This window comes from Bubalus bubalis, chromosome 24, assembly GCF_019923935.1.
Source record: "Bubalus bubalis isolate 160015118507 breed Murrah chromosome 24, NDDB_SH_1, whole genome shotgun sequence".
Lineage (NCBI taxonomy): Eukaryota > Metazoa > Chordata > Mammalia > Artiodactyla > Bovidae > Bubalus > Bubalus bubalis.
The window spans coordinates 27916944-27944400 of record NC_059180.1 but is presented as its reverse complement, the minus strand read 5'-3'; the positions used below and the strand labels follow the sequence as shown (position 1 = coordinate 27944400).

At 43.2% G+C, this 27457-nt stretch overlaps 1 pseudogene; it reads right to left on the bottom strand.

The window, feature by feature from the left end:
- Positions 1 to 8897: 8897 nt before the first annotated feature.
- The window catches only part of LOC112581783, a 39695-nt pseudogene continuing 21135 nt past the window's right edge, over positions 8898 to 27457 (bottom strand).

The window sequence follows — 27457 nt, the reverse complement described above, 5'->3', positions numbered from 1 at the left end:
GTGGCCACTGCTGTGTTTTCCAAATTTGGCCTTAGAGTACAGAATGAAGCAGGGCAAAGGCTAACAGAGTTTTGCCAAGAAAATTGCACTGGTCATAGCAAACACCCTCTTCCAACACAAGAGAAGACTACATGTGGACATCACCAGATAGTCAATACCGAAATCAGATTGATTATATTCTTTGCAGCCAAAGATGGAGAAGCTCTATACAGTCAGCAAAAACAAGACTGGGAGCTGACTATGGCTCAGATCATGAACTACTTATTGCCAAATTCAGACTTAAATTGAAGAAAGTAGGGAAAACCACTAGACCATTCAGGTATGACTTAAATCAAATCCCTTATGATTATATAGTGGAAGTGAGAAATAGATTCAAAGAATTAGATCTGATAGAGTGTCTGATGAAGTATGGACGGAAGTTCATGACATTGTACAGGAGACAGGGATCAAGGCCATCCCCAAGAAAAAGAAATGTAAAAATGCAGAATGGCTGTCTGAGGAGGCCTTACCCATAGCTGTGAAAAGAAGAGAAGCGAAAAGCAAAGGAGAAAAGGAAAGATATAAGCATCTGAATGTAGAGTTCCAAAGAATAGCAAGGAGAGATAAGAAAGCCTTCCTCAGTGATCAATGCAAAGAAATAGAGGAGAACAGTAGAATGGGAAAGACTAGAGATCTCTTCAAGAAAATTTGTGATACCAAGAGAACATTTCATGCAAAGATGGGCAGAATAAAGGACAGAAATGTTATGGACCTAACAGAAGCAGAATTAAGAAGAGGTGGCAAGAACACACAGAAGAACTATACAAAAAAGATCTTCATGACCCAGATAATCACGATGGTGTGATCACTCACCTAAAGCCAGACATCATGGAATGTGAAGTCAAGTTGGCCTTAGGAAGCATCACTATAGAGAAAGCTAGTGGAGGTTATGGAATTCCAGTTGAGTTATTTCAAATCCTGAAAGATGATGCTGTGAAAGTGCTGCACTCAATATGCCAGCAAATTTGGAAAATTCAGCAGTGGCCACAGGACTGGAAAAGGTCAGTTTTCATTCCAATTCCAAAGAAAGTAAGAGGAATGGTTAAGTAAATTAAGGTAAATGGAATACCAAGCAGTCATTCCAAAGAGGGAGCTCTAAACACATGTATGTAATTATCAGTAAGATGCAGAGATAGAAATTTTTAAGAGCATGATCCAGGAGATAGTGAGTAGTAAGGGTTTAAAGAAAGGTATCCTGTTTCATCCTGTTCACATAGAAACTGAGGTTTGGATGGTTTATGTAGCTTTCAGGTAGATGGCAGCATCAGAACGACCTCCCGTCCACCAAGCCCTGCTTAGTTATTTTCAGTTATTCTGAATAAGAGGTGCTTCCTCCCTGCCACCCCCTTGCCCCTCCCCTCTTACCACTGGACCTTTGCTTATGCCCTTCCCTTGGCCCAAAAACTTCCTCCTTCTCTCTGTCCTCTCTCTCTAGTTGATTTCTACTCATTGTCCAGATCTCAGTTTAAATCTCTTTTCTTCCTAAATATTCACTAGACTAGGTTTCTCTTCTCAAATCTATTTTTTGGGGTGGGAGGGGCTAAGAAAAGGGAAGGATATAGAGAGAAGGCTTCCAAGTAGAGATGGAGGCTTAAGGTCATGCCGCCTTTTTTTTTTTTTAATTTTTATTTATTTACCTATTTTTAATTTTTGATTGCTCTGCGTCTTCACTGCTTCTGCAGTGGCTTCATTTGTTGTGGAGCACAGACTCTAGAGCACAGGCTCAATCGTTGTGGCCCACGGCTTAGTTGCTCCAGGGCATGTGGGATCTTCCCGGACCAGGGATTGAATCGGTGTCACCTGCATTGGCAGGCAGATTCTTAACCACTGGACCACCAGGGAAGTCCATGTCCCCTTCTTGAGGGCAGACCACTTCTAGTGCCTGGTTCTTGCTGGAGTATAAAGGTCCAGCCTCTGCAGCCCAACTTGGGACAGTTCTGTGGAATCCCGTCAACTTCACAGCTTCCTGAGTGGTAGGCTGAGGACTCTCCGGAACCCAACTTCCCCCTCCCCCTCCCCATCTTCCTCTCTAGGTGTAGATCCCAAGTGCCCTCCCTAATCAACTTCCTAGTATACTGGCTCTCAGAGAAACTGCCACTAAATTCCAGAAAACAGTGATAGATTGGAATGCCCTTGGTCCCCTACCTTCCCACATTCTCTGATGACTCCTCACTCAGCAATTCCGGAGTTTAGGGCATTCCCTGCATTGCAGCTGGAGAGGGGTAGGTGACACTCATCCTCAGAACTCCCCAGAATTCCCCCACCTGCACCATCACTGTGGCAGTTCCACCTACACAGCCTGGACTGAGACTCTTTGTTCCACATCTGGTGCCCACACTGGACTGCTTTGCAGGACAGAAACCTTGCCTACCTTGCTCCTGTCTGGTAGAATAATGTTTGTAGAATGGCTGAATGAATGAAGTCCTGCAAGACTGCTCATTTTATAAATGAAACAGTTTCAGAGAAGTAACTGATCCAGAGAAACTGACTATGAGTGGTGCTGACTGAATGCAGCCCAGCCTGCCTCTTCCAGAGGGACTGAAGTGAAGTGAAGTCGCTCAGTCGTGTCCAACTCTTTGCGACCCCATGTGCGGCAGCCTACCAGGCTCCTCTGTCCATGGGATTTTCCAGGCAAGAGTGCTGGAGTGGGGTGCCACTGCCTTCTCCAGGGGATCTTCCTAACCCAGGGATTGAACATTTGAGCACGAGCCTCACTTGGCTCACTGAACTCCAGTGTTTTGGATTGTTGGCCCTACTGTGCTTCAAGCACACAAACATTGTTGGGCAACACTTGGACTTTGCATTCAGACTGAACGGTCAAGTCTTGGTCCAGCTCTCTGACCCAGGCAGGTCACTTTGCCTCCTGAAGCCTTGGTTTCCTCATCTCTTTCAATTAGGTTAACAATAGTACCTACCTCCTGGGATAATGTGAGGATCCAATTATATGATACACAGAAAATGTCTCAACGGTCTAGAAGAGTTGAATATTTGAAAAGTAACAGCCACTTCTATTTTTCACACTGTGCCTGGTGCAGAAATATTGCAGATAAAGACAGTAGCTGTTTTACTCCTTTATAAGTCAGAAAAGAATTTGAATCCCCTTGAATGCAGGTGTCCTGCATTGCAGACCGACGCTTTACTGTCTGAGCCACCAGGGAAGCCACCAGAGGGACTAAGAACATGGAAACTATGGAGACCTGATTTCTCACTGTGGCATATACGTAGTCCTCACATTGGAATGTTGCCATGTATGAGATTTTAAAATGGAATTTGCGGGGGTATGAGATGAGGCAGTGGCAAATAACATCAGTCCTTTAGAGGAAGTAAAACAGACCTGCCAGGTAAAATGACATTCTCATGCCACTGTCAACAGGACATTTTTGGAGGAATGAGTGATAAATTACCCAATGCTTTGGTTACCAAAAGGATTTAGGATTAAGGAATTCTTGAGGTAACTCTTGCGGTCATGTCCTATCAGAGGATCTCAGCTGGATCAAAGTTGCAGGTTGAGTTCCAAAGATTAAGTGTCAGGACTTCCCCGGGTGGTCCAGTGGCTAAGATGCCAAGCTCCCAATACAAGGGGCCTAGGTTCAATCCCTGATCAGGGAACTAAATCCCACATGCCACAACTAAGACCCCACATGCCACACCAAAGATCAAAGATACCGCATGATGCAACTGAGACCCAGCATAGTCAAATAAATAAAAATAAATATTAAAAAAGAGAGTTTAGTGCCCCAAACCAAGGTTTAGTTACCTCCCTCCTGGTAGGGTGCCTTTTCTTAGGAAATGTAGGAAAGGCTGTCTAGAGAACAGGGCTGAGGTGGGGAGCACAGATGGAATTTTACAGATTGGAGGCAGCTACTTTATAGAAACACAGACAAGTCAAGGCAACTTTTGAAAATATGACTTGCCTGCACATAAGCCATTCACAGCCCCAAAGACTATGACATCTGAACCTAAGCTGCTGAGTCAAAGGGATGGGTCTGAATTCCAGGGGATTCAAATTCTTTTCTGACTTATAAAGGAGTAAAACAGCTACAGTCTTTATCTGCAATATTTTTGCACCAGGCACAGTGTTAAAAATAGAAGTGGCTGTTACTTTTCAAATATTCAACTCTTCTAGACCGTTGAGACATTTTCTGTGTATCATATAATTGAATCCTCACATTATCCCAGGAGGTAAGTACTACTGTTATCCTAATTGAAAGAGATGAGGAAACCAAGGCTTCAGGAGGCAAAGTGACCTGCCTGGGTCAGAGAGCTGGACCAAGACTTGACCGTTCAGTCTGATGCAAAGTCCAAGTGTTGCCCAACAATGTTTGTGTGCTTGAAGCACAGTAGGGCCAACAATCCAAAACACTGGAGTTCAGTGAGCCAAGTGAGGCTCGTGCTCAAAAACCTTGAATTCATCAATAGTTTAGGGGAGAAGTTTTATAGGTGAAATTTGGGGTGAGGGCTGAAGGATGTATGACTTTCTTCTGATTGGTTGCTGGTGAGGTAACAGGGCAGTGCTCCAGGAATCTTGTGTCTGTCCTTGAATTACCATCCTCCACCTGTGTGGGGGCCATAGTTCTGCAGAACTCATAGATATTGTTACATATATTCCTTGAGGAGGAGCCAGAACCCTGCCCCAAGGCTGAACTAATATTTCTTGGCTGTTCCTCCTGTGTTTCTGTATTCCCTCCCTTCCCAGATTAGCAACTGTTTGAAAAGATCTAAGTAATGACCAAAGCAGGCTGTTTATAGACCCTTTAAAACAAAGAAACAAGTTAAGGTTACACACTTTCAAGCTTTTTGTTAATATTTGTGGAGAAGATTTTTAAGATTTGTATTTGTTCTTGACAAGTACAGGCTTCCCTAGTGATCACTTGGTAAAGAATCTGCCTGGGATGCAGGAGACCCAGGTTCAATCCCTGAGGGTGGTGGGGGTGGGCAAGATTTCCTGGAGAAGAGAATGGCAACCCACTCCAGTGTTCTTGCCTGGAGAATCTCAGAGAGGAGCTTGGCGGGTTACTACTGTCCATGGAGTTGCAAAGAATTGGCACAGGAGATGACTTTGACAAGTACATTGACCCTCAAACAACACAGGTTTGAAATGCACAGGTCCATGTCCTGGATAGGACCACACGATCTGTGGTTGGCTGAATCCGTGGATGGGAAACTGCAGGTGCCGAGGGATGAGTATAAAGTTATACATGGATTTTCGGTTTCATGGAGGGTTGGTGCTCCTAATCCCCACATTGTTCAAGGGTCAACTGTAATCTTAAGGAGGCTGTGATCTAGAATTTGGGCAAGAGAGCCCTTTCCGCAGTTTATTTTTTAAAGACCTCAAAAATAAAGTAGGGAGTTCCCTGGAAATTCAGTGGTTAGGTCTTGGCACTTTCACTACCTGGATTCAGTCCTGGTTGAGGAACTAAGATCCAGCAGGCTGGGCAGCACACCATAAATAAACGAAAATAGACGCTGTCTTCAGTTGACTTCCCTGATAGCTCAGTTGGTAAAGAATCTGCCTGCAATGCAGGAGACCCCGGTTGGATTTCTGGGTTGGGAAGATCCACTGGAGAAGGGATAGGCTACCCACTCCAGTATTCTTGGGCTTCCCTGGTGGCTCAGATGGTAAAGAATCTGCCTGCAATGCGGGCAACCTGGGTTCGATCCCTGGGTTGGGAAGGTCCCCTGGAGAAGGGAAAGGCTACCTACTCCAGTATTCTGACCTGGAGAATTCCATAGACTACAGTCCATGGGGTTGCAAAGACTCAGACACAACTGAGCGACTTTCACTCACTCAGTCTCAAGCAAGTGTGGGCATGGTTTTAGATACCACCTGGGTATTTACATTTTGAAGACACAGTTCAGTTTACATCTTCAAGGGATATAGAGACAATGCAAGTTTTCTCCTAGGCATTTTGGAGTGTAATTGTCTATAATCAGAAGTCTAGAGTAATTATTATTAATGTTTTTCCTTGTTTCTGAGTGTACAATTAACCTCAGGCCAATTCACTTTAGAGGAGATAGCCCCTAATATCATATCTATCTAATCTCCACTGTCAGCCTTCAGCTGAGCTATTTCCTGGTCATTTGCAGGACGGCCTGGGAAAAGTTCTGGTCATCTGTTTCCTTTGTGAAAGGAGAAGTGGGTTTCGACCAGGGGTCCATAGATCCAAAAGTTCTTCTAGAGGATCAGGGACAGGCTGTTGGGGATAAGAAGTGTGTAAGAGGAGGGGATAGGGGATTTAGGTCAGGTTTGGTTTTTAATTTGTCCTAAATTTAATTTCTGTTCTTTCACCTTATTAAGAGAGTCCCAAAGGCTGGCCATTATATTTCTTTGTATCCATTTTTTAGTTTTTCCCCCCATGGGTACCAATGAAACCATTGTTTTAAGAGGAGAAAAATTTCAATTTAGAGGTTTTTGCTATTAAAAAGATTCATTGTCTGGTGAGTAAGCTTTTCTTAATAGCAAGTCAACCCAATAAGCCTTTTATGGCTTCATGGTGCATGCAAGAAAAGTGCAAAAGATAGAGGTTTCACAAGACCCAGGAAGTTCATTCCCAAAGAGAATGTGAGAAAGCAAACCAAAAGCTCAGCCAGGCAAGGGGACATCTCTCTCCATCACCCCCTTGTACTGGCTCTTGACAACACTCTTACAAATGCATTCCTGGTACCCTTGCCACTCTGATTTCCCACCTAGGACAGCACTGCAGGGTTCTGGTTATCTACATAGTCTCTGTTAAAATGCAGGCCTGGGTGTAAATGCCAGATAGTTACATGGCCTTGGGCAAATTGCTTTACTTCTCTGAACCTTAATTTTCTCATCCCTAAAAAGGAAACGAATAATATACCTCTTTCCTGGGATGTTGGCTACAAATTAGCTAATGCATGATAAGCACTCAGCACAGTTTTTTAGAAAACTGTCTTTATTCTTTAGTAATTGGAAAAAAATCAACTAATACAGAAAAAATGTTTAATCAGCTGGAGAGGCGAAAGACACCGGGTGACCCCCAAGAGAACTGGAGGCTCCTCGGGGAGGAAACCTGGGACGGGTGAGAAGGATCATTGTGGACCAGAACAAGCCCCCACCACCCACGTGAGACAGGTTATGCCACCTTCGAAGATGCTGAAGTGCCTCAGGTATGAAACCAAATTCCAGTTGTCTTAGCCTGGCCCTGGGGAGGAGATACTGGGCTGTGTGGGGAGGAATGTGGGTGATGTGGCCATCTTTTACTAGAGGAACTAATTTTATTTTCAAATATACTTTCTTACAAACAAACACAAGCAAACCAAGACACTTTCAACAGGGATGACAAATATCAGTATCAATTATACCAGAAAAAACAAAAAAAAAACAACCTACATCTGGTCTTGGGTAGTTTTATTTATTTGGAGTAACCTACATTCAGTGGCACTAATCACACAGTAACTATAACTACCATGAAACTGTAGACTTGTAACTTTCCATAACTGCATGGACTTGGGCCTTTCTGGCTGAGTACATGAAGATTCCCACCTCAGAGCTAGGCCAATGAAATCTGTAAACGAGTAAACCTCTGGTGACTCAGAATACCTTACAGCTGACAGATGACAAGCACGTCATGTTAGTTATAAAGTAGTTGTAACTATTTTATAGTTATATACATTTATATTTATTATATATATAGTAATGGCACCCCACTCCAGTACTCTTGCCTGGAAAATCCCATGGACGGAGGAGCCTGGTAGGCTGTGGTCCATGGGGTCGCTAAGAGTTGGACATGACTGAATGACTTCACTTTCACTTTTCACTTTCATGCATTGGAGAAGGAAATGGCAACCCACTCCAGTGTTATTGCCTGGAGAATCCCAGCCCTGGTGGGCTGCCGTCTATGGGGTCGCACAGAGTTGGACACGACTGAAGTGACTTAGCAGTAGTTATATATATATATATATATATTTTCCAGTAGTCATGTATGGATGTGAGAGTTGGACTATAAAGAAAGCTGAGTACTAAAGAATTGATGCTTTTGAACTGTGGTGTTGGAGAAGACTCTTGAGAGTCCCTTGGACTGCAAGGAGATCAAACCAGTCCATCCTAAAGGAAGTCAGTCCTGAATATTCATTGGAAGGACTGATGTTGAAGCTGAAACTTCAGTCCTTTGGCCACCTGATGCAAAGAACTGACTCATTGGAAAAGACCCTTATGCTGGGGAAGATTGAAGGCAGGAGGAGAAGGGGACGACAGAGGATGAGATGGTTGGATGGCATCACCGACTCGATGGACATGATTTTGAGCAAGCTTCAGGAGTTGGTGATAGACAGGGAAGCCTGGTGTGCTGCAGTTTGTGTGGTTGCAAAAGGTCAAACACGACTGGGTGACTGAACTGAACTGAACTGATAGTTATAACTGGAATCAGTGCCTGGTGTGTCTGATGGGTAGAGAAGGAAATGGCAACCCACTCCAGATTTCTTGCCTGGAGAATCCCATGGACAGAGGAGCCTGGTGGACTATAGTCTATGGGGTCGGTGTCAGATGGGAGAGTAGAGGGACCCTGGCAGGCCAGGTGATTTGGATAAGCATGGTTGACTTCTAAACACTGATGGCAAGATGACTTCTGATATGTAATCTTAGATTAATTTTACAGGTAAATGAAAAAGGCCAGCAATCATCCACTAAGATTAATAAACAGCACTAAAAAATTTACTGCATGAGGACTGTGCTCTGCAGCAGTTTCCCAAGACAAAGCACCCAGAGGTTTTCTTTCTTTTTTTGTTTTTGAAAATACCCACAGCATATGGAATCCAGCTCCCCTACCAGAAATTGAATTGGTGCCCCTTGCATTGGAAGCACGGATTGTCAACCACTGGACCTCCAGGGAATGCCCAGATTTTTTCTTCTTTTCTCTGGCTTGCAGAGCTGCTCTGATGTCCATTTCAGAAAACTTCCTCCCTCCATCTTTGCTCTTCGCTGCACACCCCATGTATCTCAAAGCACCAATCCTGTTTCCCATGCCTTTGTCTTGCTCTAGTTTTCCCGACTCTTGCTGTATCTTGGTTGGCTCCCATTTACTGCACTCATCTTTCCAGAGATCCTTCTTCTCTCAAGCAGGATAATGGGTCCATTGGAACAGAAATGCTTGGCTTCTGGAGTGCATTTTTCTGAGATGTTTTTCTGATGAATACCTGATGTTTCCTGATAAATGTCCTTTTATCGGGGCTACCAACAGAGAGACATATGAGTACAACATCAGCATCCAGGTAGGAGAGGGGCCTCAGGTGACCACTCTCCTCCTGCCCACCTGGGTCCCATAAAGCCAAGTCTACCTGCTTTCTACCCAGCTTGATATCTGCCACATGGTTCTCAAATACCGTGAGTGCACATGCTTCTGGGAACTGGTCCTTGCTAAACACAGAGCCAGGGCACACTGGCCAATGGGGAAGACAGCAATTAATCAAATATTTAATTACAAACTGAATAGGTACTATAACAACAGCAGCAACAACAAAATGAAACAGAGACAACAGGGGCCACGCCCTGGACTGGGGAGGTAGTTAGGGAATGCTTCTGGCTCAGACATTCTGGAACATTCTATCCTAAAACCTAGTGACTTAAAACAACTACAGTCATTTATTTTGCCCACAAAGCTGCAATTTGGGCAGAATTCAACGTGGCCACCACATCTGGGCTCCACATGGCATCATCTGGGGCAGCTTGACTGGGATGGGAGAGTACAGTTTTTTTTCCTAAGGATATAAATTACATACTAAACAATCCACCATTTCAAACTATACAGCTGAGAGGTTTTTTGGTATATTCATAAGGTTGTACACCATCGTCACTACCTAATTCCAGGACATTCTCATTTCCCTAAAAAGAAATCCTGTACTCATTGGCAGTCACTTCCCAATGCTTCCCCCTCCCCAGCCCCAGGCAATCACTACTCTACTTTGTGTCCTCAGTGAAAGTAATCAATGAACAATGTATAATAAGAATAGACATGAACTGGGACAAAATTCAGGAGATGGTGAGGGACAGGGAGGTGTGGAGTGCTGCAGTCCATGGTGTCGCAAAGAGTTGGACACAGCTGGGCTACTGAACAACAACAAAAATAAGAAAAGAAAAGAGTTTTATTTGAGCTAACCTGAGGACCAGTCTGGAAGCCTGATTCCCAGATGACTCTGAGAAACTGCTCCAGAGCAGCATGGTTTCCAGGACAGTTTTGTATCATGTCAGAACAAAGACATTAAACAAGTCAGGGATACATTTCAAGGGAAAAAGAAACACGTAAGTCAGCTATACAGTGAGTCAGCACGGCCTTGGCACCTGGGAAGGCAGTCTTATCATCAAAGGGGGACAAGCACTGGCATCCCAAGAAGAGAGGAATTTAATCTTTATTTTTAACATAGACATTCTTTTTTTTTTAATCACAAATAATGCTTTTGATTGTTTAGCTTCTTTACAGTACTCACATAACAGAAACTGACAAATCCATGTTGTTGTTTAGTTGCTAAGTCACATCTGACTCTTTTGCGCCCCATGGACTGTAGCCTGCCAGGCTCCTCTGTCCATGTGATTTCCCAGGCAAGAATACTGGAGTGGGTCACCATTTCCTTCTCCATACCATGAACACTCTTTAGTTTTGGTCAACATGTCCTTTTCTCTAGTAATTAAAGCAGATGTACAAGGTATGTTTGATAGGCCACAAGCAGACTAAAAAGTTAACATAAAATTCAGGTTAACTCATAAATCGGGGGATTATGAATGACATATACACACTGCTGTATATAAAATAGATAACAGGTAAGGATCTACTGTATAGCACAGAGAACTCTACTCAATAACCTATATGGGAAAAGAATCTCCAAAAGAGAGGATATATGCATAACTGATTCTTTGCTATACACCTGAAACTAACACGACATTGTCAATCAACTATACTGCAATAAAAATTAAAAAAAAGAAACTTCAAGTTAACATGTATAAACAAGAATGACTTCTGTATATGTCAATATATGACAATTTCTCATCACTGTTTCTGTAGCTATCCATAACTGGACATTTCATATAAATGGAAGAATCCACAACGTGGCCTCCGGTGTCTGGCTTCTGTCCCTGGATGCTGTCAAGGTTCTGGAGGATTCTCTTGAAGACGGCTGACTCACCTGGCCTGCTCGTTGGTGCTGGCTGACAGCTGGGAGTTTAGTGAGGGATCTGGGCTGGGGATCCTAGCTCTTCTCTGTCAGGGCCCTTTTGCTTCCTTATGGCATGACAACTGGGTTCTAAGAATGAATGTCCCAAGAGAATCAGGCAGACTTTTCATGTTTTGTGACTAAATTTGAAAGTCACGTAGTGTCACTTTGATACTTGTCTTGTCACCATCAAAATCTTGGCTTTCTCTCCCCACCAAAGCCAAATAAAAACATTCAGAGAGAGAGTTTGGAGGAAATAGAAAGATGGCTTTGATCTTCAGCTGGCCAAGAAGAGAACACTACAGGCTAGTGCCTCAAGAACCGTGCGGCACTCCATGGGGAATCCGAGGGGATCATATAGATGGGGCGCAGAGTCTGGGGTATGTGATAAGGAGCAAAGTAGGAAAGATCTTGCATTCTTCTTTTTGAATTGTTTCCAAACAGTCATAGCTGATGTCAGGTAACACAGTAACTGGATCTGGCAGTCCCATAGCCTGGTTTTATTGACATTTGTCTCTGGCTTATTGCACTGCAGCATTCATGTCTGAAATCCAAAAAGCTACAAGGAGTGGTGTGCAAAGGGAGCTCGGAGGAGGTACAGGATGTAATTATTGTAGAGTTAAAGGGTAACAAGCGCAGGATGTATTACTAACTCATGCAGAGTTAGGGGGCTATAGGTGCAGGATGTAATTTACATAGTGTCAGGTTAGTTTGGGGAAAAGCAAACCTAGTTACAGACTACAGATTCAGTTCAGTTCAGTCGCTCAGTAATGTCCGACTCTTTGCGACCCCATGGGCTGCAGCACGCCAGGCCTCCTTGTCCATCACCAACTCCCAGAGTTTACTCAAACTCATGTCCATCGAGTCAGTGATGCCATCCAACCATCTCATCCTCTGTCATCCCCTTCTCTTCCTGCCTTCAATCTTTCCCAGCATTAGGGTCTTTTCCAATGAGTCAGTTCTTTGCATCAGGTAGCCAAAGTATTAGAGTAAAACTAGGGAGGCTTCCCCGGTGGATCAGTGGTAAAGAATCTGCCTGCCAATGCAGAGATATGGGTTCAATCCCTGGTCCAGTAAGCTCCCACATGCCATGGAGCAACTAAGCCTGTGCACCACAAGTACTGAGTCCATGTGCCTAGAGCCTGTGCTCTGCAGCAAGAGAAACTACCACAACGAGAAGCCTACACACCACAACAAAGAATAGCCCCTGCATACTGCAAACTAGAGAAAGGCCCATGCAGCAACGAAGACCCAGCACAGCCAAACATAAATGAATAAAAATTATTTTAAAGTAAAACTAGGGGTGACTTGCTCTTTCAGGCGTGTCTGTGCTTATTCTCTGGCCTAGTCACTGTTCCCTTTTTGCTGCTGGACTTGAGTCTCATTGGCCCTGACTGGGTCACATGTCCATTCCTGAGCCATTCACTGAGGCAGGTGGGGGTGTGTGGAATGTCCTCATTGGCCAGAACTGAGTCTTGAGTCCACCCCTGCGGCCCTACTGAAAGGGGCAGGTGGGGGAGTCAACTGTCCCCCAGTGGTCCTAATTGGATGTTGTTGTTCTCAGGAAATGGAAAAAAAAACACCAAAAACCCCTCATTCCTCTTTGGTCCTTTCCACTGCAACAGTCTCAAGCTCACCTGGATTCAAGGGAAAGGAACACAGACCACACTTTTCAATGAGCGGATTGTCAAAGACACCTTGTAAGAAGAGTGTGTGCCATGGAAGACGTGAACTGTGGCCATATTTGGATAATAACGGCCACAGCTTCCCTGAGGAAGTGTGACGTTTGAACTGAAAGCTGAAAGCTAAGTAGGTGTTAACTAGGCACAGTGGTGGAAGAGCATTCCAGGAACGTGGGATGGCATTTAGAAAGGCCCTGAGGTGGAGCACTGAGCACATTTGAGGAAGAGAAAGCAGATCCAAGTGACAGAGGCAGAGAGAAGAGAGACACAAAGTGAATCTGAACGGGCTGATCATACAGGAATTTGTCCGTCCTGTGCTTTAAGTGATGCTGTTTCTGCTCAGCTTCCCTTGTCTATTCTTCCAGAAGAGACAGCATCCTAAAGTACCAACAGGGTACAGTTGACTCCCCCACCGGCCCCTTTCAGTAGGGCTGGAATGGTGGACTTAAGACCCAGTTCTGGCCAATGAGGACATTCTGCACACCCCCACCAGCCTCAGTGATTGGCTCAGGAATGGACATGTGACCCAGGCAGGGCCAATGAGACTCAAGTGCAAAGCATTCTTGGGGTAACTGGACAAGGGATGCACTCTGTTTCTGGGGTTGCTGGGTAGGATATAGCTGGAAGGGCCAGTGTCCTCTTTGACTCTGAGTGAGAAGAACCTGATTAAGAATGACACTGATAACCTAAAATCAGCCAGTTTTATCAGCAAAATGGGTTTATCTGGGAAAAGCAAAAAACTGAACTTGAACCGTGAACTTCCAGATGTTCAAGATGGTTTTAAAAAAGGCAGAGGAACCCAGAGATCAAATTGCCTACATCCACTGGATCATTGAAAAAGCAAGACAGTTCCAGAAAAACATCTATTTCTGCTTTATTGACTATGCCAAAGCCTTTGACTGTGTGGATCACAATAAACTGTGGAAAATTCTGAAAGAGATGGGAATACCCTTCCTGGAATGCTCCAGTCTTTGTGACCCCATGAACCACAGCATGCCAGGCTTCCCTGTCCGTCACCAACTCCCGGAGCTTGCTCAAACTCATGTCCATTGAGTCAGTGATGCCATCCAGCCATCTCACCCTCTGTTGTCCCCTTCTCCTCCTTTCTCAGTCTTTCCCAGCATCAGGGTCTTTTCCAATGAGTCAGTCAGCTCTTCGCATCAGGTGGCCCAAAGTATTGGAGTTTCAGCTTCAACATCAGTCCTTCCAGTGAACACCCAGGACTGATCTCCTTTAGGATGGACTGGTTGGATCTCCTTGTAGTCCAAGGGACTCTCAAGGGTCTTCTCCAACACCACAGTTCAAAAGCATCAATTCTTCAGCGCTCAGCTTTCTTTATAGTCCAACTCTCACATCCATACATGACCACTGGAAAAACCATAGCCTTGACTAGACAGATCTTTGTTGGCAACGTAATGTCTCTGCTTTTTAATATGCCATCTAGGTTGGTCATAAATTTCCTTCCAAGGAGTAAGCGTCTTTTAATTTCATGACTGCTGTCACTATCTGCAATGATTTTGGAGCCCAAAATAATAAAGTCTGTCACTGTTTCCATTGTTTCCCCATCTATTTGCCATGAAGTGATGGGACCACATGCCATGATCTTTCATTTTTGAGCGTTGAGCTTTAAGCCAACTTTTTCACTCTCCTCTTTCACTTTCATCAAGAGGCTCTTTAGTTCTTCGCTTTCTTGCATTAGGGTCGTGTCATCTGCATATCTGAGGTTATTGATATTTCTCCCAGCAATCTTGATTCCAATTTGTGCTTCATTCAGCCTGGCATTTTGCATATAAGTATACTTGTACTTATATGTACTCTGCATATGAGTTAAATAAGCAGAGTGACAATATAGAGCCTTGATGTACTCCTTTCCCGATTTGGAACCAGTCCATGCCCAGTTGTTACTGTTGCTTCTTGGCCTGCATACAGAGTTCTCAGGAGGCAGGTAAGGTGGACTGGTATTCCCATCCCTTGAAGAATTTTCCACAGTTTGTGGAAACTGAAAACATTTTGTTGTGATCCACACAGTCAAAGGCTTTGGTATAGTCAATAAAGCAGAAGTTTTAGTTTTCTTGTGAACTATAGTTTTCTTTTGATCACTTTGGCTGCCTGTGGTATCAAGATAACACTGGCCTCATAGAATGAAATAGAACATATCACCTTCTCTTCTATTTTTTGAAAGGTTTAATAGGATTGGTACTAATTTTCTTTTACTATGTATTTTCCAGTTATTTTCTTAGTGGTTTCCTTGGAGTTATAATTAACATTAATGTATAATTATATAGTTAGAATTGATACTGACTTAACTTTGAAGTGAAGTGAAAGTCACTGAGCTGTGTCCAACTCTGTGACCCCATGAACTATACGTCCATGGAATTCTCCAGGCCAGAATACTGGAGTGGGTAACCTTTCCCTTCTCCAGGGGATCTTCCCAACCTAGGGACTGAACCCAGGTCTCCCACATTGCAGGCAGATTCTTTACCAGCTGAGTCACCAGGGAAGTCCCAACTTAGCTTTAATATTCAGTTCAGTTCAGTTGCTCAGTCGTGTCCGACTCTTCGCAAACCCATGAATCTCAGCACGCCAGGCCTCCCTGTCCATCACCAACTCCCGAAGTTCACTCAGACTCACGTCCATCGAGTCAGTGATGCAATCCAACCATCTCATCCTCTGTCCTCCGCTTCTCCTCCTGCCCCCAATCCCTCCCAGCATCAGAGTCTTTTCCAATGAGTCAACTTCGCATGAGGTGGCCAAAGTACTGGAGTTTCAGCTTTAGCATCATTCCTTCCAAAGAAATCCCAGGGCTGATCTCCTTCAGAATGGACTGGTTGGATCTCCTTGCAGTCCGAGGGACTCTCAAGAGTCTTCTCCAACACCACAGTTCAAAAGCATCAATTCTTTGGTGCTCAGCCTTCTTCACAGTCCAACTCTCACATCCATACATGACCACAGGAAAAACCATAGCCTTGACTAGACGGACTTCTGTTGGTAAAGTAATGTCTCTGCTTTTGAATATGCTATCTAGGTTGGTCATAACTTTCCTTCCAAGGAGTAAGCATCTTTTAATTTCATGACTGCAGTCACCATCTGCAGTGATTTTGGAGCCCAGAAAAATAGTCTGACACTGTTTCCACTGTTTGCCCATCTATTTCCCATGAAGTGATGGGACCGGATGCCATGATCTTCCTTTTCTGAATGTTGAGCTTTAAGCCAACTTTTTCACTCTCCTCTTTCACTTTCATCAAGAGGCTTTTTAGTTCCTCTTCACTTTCTGCCTAAGGGTGGTGTCATCTGCATATCTGAGGTTATTGATATTTCTCCTGGCAATCTTGATTCCAGCTTGTGCTTCTTCCAGTCCAGCGTTTCTCATGATGTACTCTGCATAGAAGTTAAATAAGCAGGGTGACAATATACAGCCTTGACGGACTCCTTTTCCTATTTGGAACCAGTCTGTTATTCCATGTCCAGTTCTAACTGTTGCTTCCTGACCTGCATACAGATTTCTCAAGAGGCAGATCAGGTGGTCTGGTATTCCCATCTCCTGAAGAATTTTCCACAGTTTATTGTGATCCACACAGTCAAAGGCTTTGGCATAGTCAATAAAGCAGAAATAGATGTTTTTCTGGAACTCTCTTGCTTTTTCCATGATCCAGTGGATGTTGGCAATTTGATCTCTGGTTCCTCTGCCTTTTCTAAAACCAGCTTGAACATCAGGAAGTTCAAATTTTTACTCCTATATAGCCCCATTCTTTTCTTTATGTTCTTATTGGCACAAATTCTACCTTTTTTACTGTGTGCCCATGAATACAGATTTTTAATTATTATTTTATGTTATTGTCTTTTAAATCACATAGGAAAAAAGAGTAACAAGCTAAAAATATGTTAATACTGACTTTTAAATTTACTTATGTAGTTAACCAGTTTTTTTTTTTTAATGTAGATTTGAATTATTGTTTAGCATCCTTCAATTTCAGCTTGAAGAACTCCTTTCATCATTTATTGCAGGTCAGATCTACCAGCAATGATCTCTCCCTTGTTTTGTTTTTTCTGGGAATGGCTTAATTTCTCCTTTACTTTTGAAGGATAGTTTTGCAGATTGTAGAATTATTGGCTGGCTGTTTTTTTTTTTTTTTTTCTTTCAGCACTTTCATATGTCATCCCACTGCCTTCTGGCCTCCATGGTTTCTGATAAGAAATCATCGCCTGACCTTAACTATCCTTTATATATGATGAGTTTTTCCTCTTTCTGCTTTCAGGATTCTCTTTTTCTTAACAGTTTGATCTTAATGTGACTCAGTGTGAATCTCTTTGAGTTTATCCTATTTGAGTTTCATTGAGCTTCTTGAATGTTTAGATCCACATTTTTCATCAGCTTTGGAAATGTTTGATCCATTATTTCTTCAATGTTTTTTCTGCTTCTTTTTCTGTCTCCTCTCCTTCGACTCCCATTATGTGTTTTTTGGTGCACTTGATGCTGTCTCAGAAGTCTCTTAGAGTCTGTTCACTTTCTTTCATTTTTTTCCTACTAGGTAGGAAAAAATCTAAGTAATCTCAGTTTATCCATGTCCAAATTTATCAATTCTTTCTTCTGCCTGTTCACATATGATTTTGAACCACTGTAGTGAGTTTTCATTTCAGTTATTAAACTTTCAACTCCAGAATTTCTATTTGTTTCCTTTTAATAATTTCTATCTCTTTGTTGACATAGTCTATTTGGTAAGATAGTGCTTTTATGGTTTCCTTTAGTTCTTTGAGCATATTTTAAATAGTTGACAAACTCTTTGTCTAGATATTTTGATTTTTTTATAATATAATTGGGTTTCATTTTGTTTCTCTGTTCAGGATTCAATCAAGGCTATGTGTTGCATGACTTCTTCACCATTTTTTTTTTTTGGTTGTACCACTTGGCTTGTGGGATCTTAGTTCCCCCAAACAGGGATTAAACTCATGCCCCTCTCTGTGGAAGTGTGGAGTCTGAGGTGCCAGAGAATTCTCCTCCACCTTTTCAAAAAATTTTAAGACATTGCCAGGAGAACCCAGGTCAGATGTCTAATAGAATGTCCCATTTTCATTTTCCCTTCATAATTAAATCCAAGTTAAACAGTTTTGATAAGATGATACATAGATAATGAACATGCACAGTCTTTCTAGGGCAATGATTTGAAATGAATTGGATCCAAATATTTTTTATTGTGATGTCACTTTGCTCAATATTCAGATTTTCAGGAGAGAGAGTATAATTGGCCAGATTGGTTTGCCTGCTCACTCCTTGGCCAGAGAGGGGACATATTTTGATTGACAGTCTTATCAAGAGTATTCCCAGTGAGGAGTGAATAGCACAGCAAAAGAAAACTAACATTGTTGAAGCAGGGGGAATGGATGCTAAGTAGGAAAAAATAGCAAACATCCACTGTCCATCTGTCTTTCAGTGATCTCAGCCATTCACTTGACTCCTACTATTTACTTTACCAGATTTCCAGAATGAAAGTGAAGTGAAGTCACTCAGTCGTGTTTGACTCTTTGCGACCCTGTGGACTGTAGGCCACCAGGCTCCTCCATCCATGGGATTTCCCAGGCAAGAATACTGGAGTGGGTTGCCATTTCCTTCTCCAGGGGATCTTCCTGACCCAGGGATCAAACCCAGATCTCCCGCATTGCAGGCAGACGCTTTAACCTCTGAGCCACCATTTTCCAGAATGAAAGTTGACTTCTTTGTCCAATTCTAGACCATGTTTACAACCGTCTGCTAAAAGCCTCTCCTTGCATGTTTACAACTTGCATGTTGTAAAGGCATCAAAACGTAATGCCTTCTTCACCTGGCCCTACTCCCATCCTGCAGAGGAGTTGAATTTATCAACAGCTCCATCACCATCCCAGCAACCAAAGACCAAATTCATGATTCACTGTGTCTAGTCTTGAGGTCTGTATTTTTATTGCATCTTTAAAATCCTTTCCCCCTTTCATTCCCACATGTATCATCCTAAACTATGCCCAAAGTGTTGCCTGGAATTACAAGTAATAAGGAATAAACAGCTTTTCAGGTTAAACAAATTCAGGGAGCACTAGGAGCTGAAAATTTATTTATCACAGAACTTCTCAGAGCCTTGAATAAACCATTGTGATTTTCAAGGAATAGATATTCTTTTCTTACTGTTTGTTTTACAAAATAATTAAATTTATGGAAAAATTGCAATAGCACAATGAACTTCTCCATATCTGTTACGTAGATATACTTTTTTTTTTTTTTTTTTTTTTGGCCAAGTCATGCAGCATGTGGGACCTAGGTTCCTTTGACCAGGGATTGAGCCCGTGCCCCCTACATTGGAAACATGGAGCCTTAACCACTGAGCAGCCAGGGAAGTCCCCCTGGATATATTCATTGTTGGTATTTTCTTACATTTTCTCCACTCTCTCTTCCTCACTCTCTCTGTCACTCTCTCTCTCTCTCTCAAATACATATACATATATATGTGTGTATATATATATATATATATATATACATACACACACACACACACACACACACACATCTATGCATATCTTCTCTCTATACATAACATATACATATACCCTTGGGACTTCCCTGGTGGCTCAGACAGTACAGAATCTGCCTGCAACGTAGGAGACTCAGGTTAGATCCCTGGGTCAGAAAGATCTTCTGGAAAAGGGAATGGCTACCCACTCCTGCATTCTTACCTGGAGAATTGCATAGGCAAAGGAGCCTGGTGGGCTACAGTCCATGGGCTCACAGTCGGACATGACTGAGTGACTGACACGTTCACTTTCATTTATCCTCAATATATATACTCTATATATTCTGTCAAATGGCTTAGCAGTAATAACACATATAATTATATTATCTATATGTATATACATATATATTGCTGAGCTGTTTGAGAATAAGTTGCATACATTGTGCTCTTTTACAAGTAAACACTTCACTTTGTATTTCCTAAGAATAAAAACATCTCTTATTGTTTAGTAAATATCCTATTGATAAATACATATGATAAGACAATTCTTCTCTCTCACATCAGACAGCAGCTATACAATTTGGAAAATGCTAGTTTACATTATTTCTTTAGGTTCTTAACTTGCTGGTTCCCAAACCTGGTTGCCCATCAACAGCATGATTATTACTGAACAGTCAACAATAAACTGAACAGTTTATTATATACAGATGTAAACATTTAAAATAAATGCACTCATTTAATCTTCATAGCAGCTCTAAATAATAGGCATTACCATCTCTAGTTTGTACATGAGAAAACTGGGTTACAGAGAGGTTGCCCAGGATATACAACTGGTAAGAAACAGAGCTGGCATTGAAAGCCAGACTATTTGATTCCAGGCTGATGAACCGATGCTTTTGAACTGTGGTGTTGGAGAAGACTCTTGAGAGTCCCTTGGACTGCAAAGAGATCAAACCAGTCAATCCTAAAGGAAATCAGCCCTGAATATTCATTGGAAGGACTGATCCTGAAGCTTCAATACTTTGGCCACCTGATGAGAAGAGCTGACACATTAGAAAAGACCCTGATTCTGGGAAAGACTGAAGGCAGGAGGAGGAGAGGACAACAGAGGATGAGATGGTTGGATGGCATCACTGACTCCATGGACATGAGTTTGAGCAGGCTCCAGGAGATGGTGAAGGACAGGGAAGCCTGGTGTACTACAGTCCACAGGGTTGCAAAGAGTCGAACACAACTAAGTGACTCAAAAACAACACCATCTGATTCCAGAGTCCATCAGCCACATTGCTATGCTGCCCATAAAGTGGATGTTAGGACCAGTTTTGTTGAAAACACCATTCCAGTTCAGTTCAGTTAAATTCAGTCACTCAGTCGTGTCTGACTCTTTGCGACCCCATGAACCGCAGCATGCCAGGCCTCCCTGTCCATCACCAACTCTCGGAGTCTACCCAAACCCATGTCCATCGAGTCAGTGATGCTATCCAACCATTTCATCCTCTGTCATCCCCTTCTCCTCCTGCCCTCAATCTTTCCCAGCACCAGGGTCTTTTCCAATGAGTCCGCTCTTCACATCAGGTGGCCAAAGTATTGGAGTTTCAGCTTCAACATCAATCCTTCCAATGAACACCCAGGACTGATCTCCTTTAGGATGGACTGGTTTGATCTCCTTGCAGTCCAAGGGACTCTCAAGAGTCTTCTCCAGCACCACAGTTCAAAAGCATCAATTCTTCTGCACTCAGCTTTCTTTATAGTCCAACTCTCACATCCATACATGACCACTGGAAAAACCATAGCCTTGACTTTTGTTGAAGACACCATTCCAGAACCCACCATTCCAGATCAGCTGACTCAGACTGTCCAAGAATCTCTAATACACTTCTCACAATGATTTTGTTCGGCAGACAGATTACCTACTCTTGCTGGTAGTAAACTTCTTATCTCCATCCCCTTCAAATTCCAGTAGCCAGATGAATATGCACAAGATACATCTTCTGTTGCTTGTGAGTTAAGGAAATAGTCATTCAACTGTGTGATTAAGAACTAGGACTTAGAAGTTGGTTCTTGGTTTCCATCTTGGCTCTGTCCTTAACCAGCTCCATGGTTTGGAGCATCAGTTTCCTCACCTGGGCAGTGAGGGTTGGATCAGAAGAGAAGGTATGGCCAACTCTCAGGAAGGGACCTGTGGCAGTTGAGAATTGCAGTTATTATTATTGGTGGTGGTGGTATGTTTCAAACCTCTCAGCCACAAATGGGCAAATCATCAACCTATCTTTGTCTCTGTTTCCTCACCTATAGAGCTGGGCTATTGATATACTGTCTTCTAGGATAGTGGTGGGCATTCGATGGAGGATTAAATGTTCAGAATGCTGCCAGGCACATAGTGAGTATGCAGTGAATGTTAGTTCAGATCAGATCAGTCTCTCAGTCGTGTCTGACTCTTTGCGACCCCATGAATTGCAGCACACCAGGCCTCCCTGTCCATCACCAACTCCCGAAGTTCACTCAGACTCACATCCATCGAGTCAGTGATGCCATCCAGCCATCTCATCTTCTGTCGTCCCCTTCTCCTCTTGCCCCCAATCCCTCCCAGCATCAGAGTCTTTTCCAATGAGTCAACTCTTCGCATGAGGTGGCCAAAGTACTGGAGTTTCAGCTTTAGCATCATTCCTTCCAAAGAAATCCCAGGGCTGATCTCCTTTAGAATGGACTGGATGGATCTTGCAGTCCAAGGGACTCTCAAGAGTCTTCTCCAACACCACAGTTCAAAAGCATCAATGCTTCTGCACTCAGCCTTCTTCACAGTCCAACTCTCACATCCATACATGACCACAGGAAAAACCATAGCCTTGACTAGACGAACCTTTGTTGGCAAAATAATGTCTCTGCTTTTGAATATGCTATCTAGGTTGGTCATAACTTTCCTTCCAAGAAGTAAGCGTCTTTTAATTTCATGGCTGCAGTCACCATCTGCAGTGATTTTGGAGCCCAGAAAAATAGTCTGACACTGTTTCCACTGTTTGCCCATCTATTTCCCATGAAGTGATGGGACCGGGTGCCATGGTCTTCGTTTTCTGAATGTTGAGCTTTAAGCCAACTTTTTCACTCTCCTCTTTCACTTTCATCAAGAGGCTTTTGAGTTCCTCTTCACTTTCTGCCTAAGGGTGGTGTCATCTGCATATCTGAGGTTATTGATATTTCTCCCGGCAATCTTGATTCCAGCTTGTGCTTCTTCCAGTCCAGCGTTTCTCATGATGTACTCTGCACAGAAGTTAAATAAGCAGGGTGACAATATACAGCCTTGACATACTCCTTTTCCTATTTGGAACCAGTCTGTTGTTTCACGTCCAGTTCTAACTGTTGCTTCCTGACCTGCATACAAATTTCTCAAGAGGCAGATCAGGTGGTCTGGTATTCCCATCTCCTGAAGAATTTTCCACAGTTTATCGTGATCCACACAGTCAAAGGCTTTGGCATAGTCACTAAAGCAGAAATAGATGTTTTTCTGGAACTCTCTTGCTTTTTCCATGATCCAGTGGATGCTGGCAATTTGATCTCTGGTTCCTCTGCCTTTTCTAAAACCAGCTTGAACATCAGGAAGTTCACGGTTCATATATTGCTGAAGCCTGGCTTGGAGAATTTTGAGCATTACTTTACTAGCGTGTGAGATGAGTGCAATTGTGCGGTAGTTTGAGCATTCTTTGGCATTGCCTTTCTTTGGGATTGGAATGCAAAGTGACCTTTTCCAGTCCTGTGGCCACTGCTGAGTTTTCCAAATTTGTTGGCATATTGACTGCAGCACTTTCACAGCATCATCTTTCAGGATTTGGAATAGCTCAACTGGAATTCCATCACCTCCAGTAGCTTTGTTCGTAGTGATGCTTTCTAAGGCCCACTTGACTTCACATTCCAGGATGTCTGGCTCTAGGTGAGTAGTTAGTACTATTATTTATTCTTTCTTTATCACTGTGCTCTGGACAGAAAGAACTACTTAGAACAACTTGAATATGCTTCATTATAGGCTGCTTCCATGTGTTCTTCTTTGCTGTGCTCTCTGCCTAGGATACCATCCCCCTTTCTTCTGTGTCAAAACCCTAACTGCATTTCCTCCTGTCCCATCAGCAGTGTTTTTGGTGCCAAGGAGGCCTTTTCTTATCCCCTCATTGGGTGTTTATTGACCTCAGAGGGGCACTTATAGAAATCTATTTGTATAGAAATCTATTTGTCTCTTCTCCCCTTAAAGGAGCCGCTTTCTCTATTTCAGGTAACCCTTAAACAAGAGCAGACCCCGTTATCTGTTACCCTCAAAAGGCCAGAGCCATTTTTAGAAGGCTCTAGAGGGATTTCCATGATGGTCCAGTGGCTTAGACTCTGCACTCTCAGTACAGGGGGTCCAGGGTTTGATCCCTGGTCAGAGAACTAGATCCCACAGGTGACAACTAAAGATCCTGTGTGCCACAATTAAAACCCAGTGCAATCAAATAAATAAATATTAAAAAAAAAAAAAAAAGAAGGCACTAGATAAGGTCTGCTCAGAATCAGGGCGAGCAAGCCACAGATCACTTTGATACCTCCCATCTGTCTGTTGCCGGAACTCAGAAGAAATGAGCTGATATGCACCAACTCCTGTGGTTTAAAGAGGTTCTTCTGAGTCACCCCTGGTCTAGGGAGAAATCTTACCACACCAATGGCTTCATCATTGCCTAATGGGGGCCCTTTGGGGCTTTATCATGGACAAGGGAGTTGGGAAGCCTCCTCCGCACAATGAAACTGATGGAAAGAAACACAATGGACAGATGGATTGCTACAAAGGCAGGCAGGCAAACAAGACACAGGGCAGAAACCCTCTCTTGGATGAGATGTTTCAGTTTCTTTCTGGGGAGGCAGATAAAACAGTCACCAGAGCCCAAGCCCTCCCACTCTTAATTTGCAAAATTTTAGGCATTTTCCTTAGATAAGCTTTTTGTGAGCTCTTGTTAAATTTGTGGACTGAAATAAACAATAGCTACTGTCCCTCTGGATGGATGGATGCCAGGCCCTTCAAAGATGTTCTCCCACTGACTCTGCCAAGTGACAGGTGTCCCATCGAGCTTCCAGCATTACTCTAATGTCACCTTCTCAGTGAGGCCTACCTGGAACACCCTACTTAAAATTGCACCCCACCTCCATCCCACATACCTACGTTCTCAACATAACCCTCACCACCTTCTAACATGCAGTTTGACTTACTTATTAAATAGGTCTGATTATTGTCCAGCGTTCCTCCCACACTCCACAAGGGGGACCACCATAGGGTAGGTATGGGGTCTTTGTCACACAGGCTCATTTTGGGATCTCTTAGGGCTTACAACTGGGCTTCCCTGGTAGCTCAGCTGGTAAAGAATCCACCTGCAATGAGGGAGACTGTGTTTGATCCCTGAGTTAGCAAGATCCCCTAGAGGAGGGCATGGCAACCCACTCCAGTATTCTTGCCTGGAGAATCCCATGGACAGAGGAGCCTGGAGGGCTACAGTCCATGGGGTTGCAAAGAGTTGGACATGCCTGAGCAACTAAGCACAGCATAGCACAGGGCTTACAACAGAGACCGAATCATTAATGCAATGTATGATCCACGAATCATCATTCACTTTTTTTAACTCTTTTTAAAATTTGTGTAGTTTTTTTAATTGAAGTATAGTTGATTTACTATACTTACTATAGTTGTGTTTGTTTCAGGTGTATAGCATTAAATGCAATTGTATGATCCATGAATCATGTATTGTCATTCATTTTTTTAATTAAAAAAATTGTGTATTTCTTATTGAAGTATAGTTGATTTACAGTGTTGTTAGTTTCAGGTGTATAGCACACACACACATACACACACACACACACACATATATAATCATTTGTTCAACCAGTCTATTTCCTTTTTGTTATAATATTACTTCTTTTTAAAATTTTATTTATTTGTTTTTGGCTGTGTTGGGTCTTTGTTACTTCCAGCAGGCTTTCTCTAGTTGCAGCAGGTGAGCGCTACTCTTCATTACAGCGCACGGGCTTCTCATTGTGGTGGCTTCTCTTGTTGCAGAGCATGGACTCTAGGCACTCAGGCTCATTAGCTGTGGCACACAGGCTTAGTTGCTCCGAGGCAGGTGGAATCTTCCTGGACCAGGGATAGAATCTGTCTGTCCCCTACATTGGCAGGCGGATTCTTCTCCACTGTGCCACCAGGGAAGTCCCAACCAGTCTTCTTCTGATAGACATTTCGGCTGTTGTCAACCTTGTGCTATTATAAACACACTGTGGTGAACACCCTTGAGCAAATATCTTTGTATTATTTGTGCATTTACGTCATGGCATAGATTCTTCCATGTAGTATTGCTACATAAAAGGTCTGAACAGTCTTGGTGTTGACAGATGTTGTCAATATCTCTTCTGAAAAGACTGCTTCCTTTTATACTCCCTCTATTAGTGCATGAGAGGCCTCAGTAAGGATTGGCCAAGCTTGGGTAGGAGTGGGGAAGATGCCAACTCACCTACTCTTGCTGAAGCTCTAATATCTGCAAATGTAGAATCTAAAAGTTCATCTTGCTCTCCTCCAGCTCCCTTCCCAAGGCAGTAATCCTCTCCAACGCAGCCTTGTTTTGAATTCTTTCCTTGTCAGGGACAGGGGTCAAACTTTCCTTCTGTGGTTTTCAGGATAAATCGCTACTGACATGTGACTGGATGGAAATCTGCTTTCTTGCAACCATACCCCACCGATCCCGGCTCCATTCTCAGGAGCCACAAAAACAGGGCTAATCCTTTTCCCATGTGACAGCCTTTCAAATATTTGGAGACTGTATTAAATTTCCTCTAAGTCTTCTCCTCCCTGGGTAAATCACCCCAGCTCCAGGCAGGCACACCCCCTGGATGTGACAATGTTGATCTGGGGACCCTTTAGGTAGTGGCCAAGTGTGAAAGCTTTTGGGTTCCCCAAGCTCGAGTTCAAATCCCTGTTCCCACACTTTCCAGCTGTCTGACCTTGGCCAAGTCACTTCTCAGACTTCAGTTTCCTCCCTTGAATAAACTGCATAACAATAATGACCCCCTTGTAAGGTTGCTGTCTGGGCCACATTCCTCCATTTAAAAAAAAAAATTAAAAAAAAGCTAAAACTATATTTTATGATAGAATTGGTATAAAGACAAATATAATAAAGGCAGGGTTATATTTATTTTTCTTCCAATTTTAAAACAATGAAAACATTTTCCTAAGGCCATCAGTGTATCCTGGCCTTTGGCACTGTGCCTTCTTTGGATGGGTACATGGGCTCTGGTCACTGGGGGGAGTGAACAAGAGAAAGCAGGCCAAGTATATAAAGTTCTTAGCACAGGGCTTGGATCTTTGCAACTTAATAAATGGTGAGGGACAGAGAGGCCTGGCGTGCTGCAGGCCATGGGGTTGCAAAAGAGTCAGACATGACTGGGCGACCAAACAACAACAAATGATGACCACAAATTTAAAAAAAAGAAAAGGACTGAGCGGAGAACAGAGTGTGGTGCTGGAGGAGGCTTCCCCCACAGACCTCTTCAACAGCACCTGTGGGTTTGCAGACTCAGCTTCTTCCGAGCACAAGTAACACAGCCACTTGTGTTCAAAAGCGGCCCTATGCTTTCTCACCTTGCCTGCTAGAGTCTCAGGACAGAGTTTGTCAAAAAAGATGCAGAGTCTGTGGCATTTGTCTTAAGAAAAGTGGTATCTTGGTCTGCAGATACTGCTCTAACAAAATATCACAGACTGGGTGGCTTACAAACAGCAGAAATTGACTTCCCACAGTGTAGGAGGCTGGGAAGTTCAAGATCAAGGTGCCAGCATGGTCATGCTCTGGTAGGGGTCCTCTTCCTGGTTCATAGGTAGCACAGTCTCACTGCGTCCTCACATGGGGGAGGGGCAAGGGAGCTCTCTGGGGCCTTGTTTAATCTTTTTTGTTTTAATTTTTGTTTTGGCCAAGCTGTGTGGAATGTGGATCTTAGTTCCCCATCCAGGGATCAAACTGGTGTCCTCTGCAGTGGAAGCTCAGAGTCTTAACTACTTGACTGCCAGGGAAATTCCAAAGCTAAGCTTTTGTGTATGTGTGTGGG